At 33.9% G+C, this 1,343-nt stretch overlaps 1 long non-coding RNA gene across 1 annotated transcript; it reads left to right on the top strand.

Moving 5' to 3' along the window:
• Positions 1-117: 117 nt before the first annotated feature.
• On the top strand, positions 118-996 carry LOC110035370. Its single transcript, XR_002295137.1, has 3 exons — positions 118-590; positions 795-857; positions 923-996. It is a non-coding gene; the product is annotated as an uncharacterized LOC110035370 (long non-coding RNA).
• Positions 997-1,343: the final 347 nt, after the last annotated feature.

The following is a 1,343-nucleotide window of genomic DNA, read 5'->3' as shown; positions in this document are numbered from 1 at the left end:
TAGCTGAGATTTTAAAGTCATGTAGTACATGTACAATAAGAAAGGTGTCAAAATGGTCCCCTAACTCTTTATAGGGGCTATTTTAGTCTCAAAGTTCGTAAAAGTGTTAATTTAATTTCCACAGCCTTTTACTGTTGGTTGAAATAGTTCTGTTAAGGACTATTTTAGCTCCCATTAAAAGAATTTAGGGTTTAATTTAACATTTTTATAAACTCTAGGACTAAAATTACCCCATATAAATAGTCAAGTGACTTTTTTAACCCTTTACCAAGTACAACTTATATGACCGAGCATTTAGTACGATGATATGTTTAGCAAAACCTTGACTGCGTTCATTACAAGAAACTTTGATTGCATCAATCTTTATAATGTAAGTAAACCCTGGCCTTGAATGCATAATACCACCACAATTTTTTTCTGCAGCTGTTATTGGTTTTCATCTTCAGTTTCGTAAATTCTGTCATTGTTTTATTAACTGTTGTTTAGGTTTTTCAAACAGAGAGAAAGGCCGGTATCGGTATGCAGGCCAATGGAAGCATAGCCGAATGCATGGCTGTGGAGTATTTGAAGTAAATGAGCGTATAATATATGTAGGTTCCTGTCAGATTGATGCTGTTTTACTATATTGACGCTTCTTTTAAGATGATCATTGTTTGCCTTCAATATTTTTTGGATATTTTATCACCAAATTACATATTAAAATTTGAATCAGTGTTTTAACCTATAAAAGCATGATTGAAATGCAAAACATGTTACAATCTATCATAATGGTAATCCTAAAATTCTCTATACAGGGAAGGTTCTACTTTGGAAAGCATTTAGAGGATTCTTCTGGCTGTGATAGTGATGTGTCGGCAGTATGTCAAAAATCTTGATTCCTCTGGTGTTTGCTGAGAAATACATTATAATTATTTTATTTCAGTTGCATGCAGGAATTGCAGAAGTAGCTGCAGCAAAGGCACGGATGTTTGTCAACAAGCCTGATGGGAGTATGTCTCCTGATTTTTTTTTGCAGTTTTCGGAAAAGCCTATTGGTTTTTACATTTTACTTAAAAAAATGGTCGAATGGAGACCTCAAAATGGCATCTAGACTCTTACCCTAACAATTGATGTTTGTGGCATCACATAGAGGTCTATTTTATTTATGGTTTTCCCATTCATGTGAGAAACCAAAATTTTCAAACATGCACCGTGAATATTGCTTGGTGATATTGCTTCTTTGTTTTTCATTGTTTGCATCATGCAACCTAAGGACTGTAAAGGTCTCCTGAATGAAATTACGTTCTATTGCAATTGTTTAGGATTTTTACCTTCACCTTCTAATTGTTAGAATGCGTCATATC

This window comes from Phalaenopsis equestris, unplaced genomic scaffold, assembly GCF_001263595.1.
Source record: "Phalaenopsis equestris unplaced genomic scaffold, ASM126359v1 Scaffold197479, whole genome shotgun sequence".
Classification (NCBI taxonomy): Eukaryota; Viridiplantae; Streptophyta; class Magnoliopsida; order Asparagales; family Orchidaceae; genus Phalaenopsis; species Phalaenopsis equestris.
Note: the sequence above shows the minus strand (reverse complement) of the source record. Positions and strands in the feature narration are given on the sequence as shown.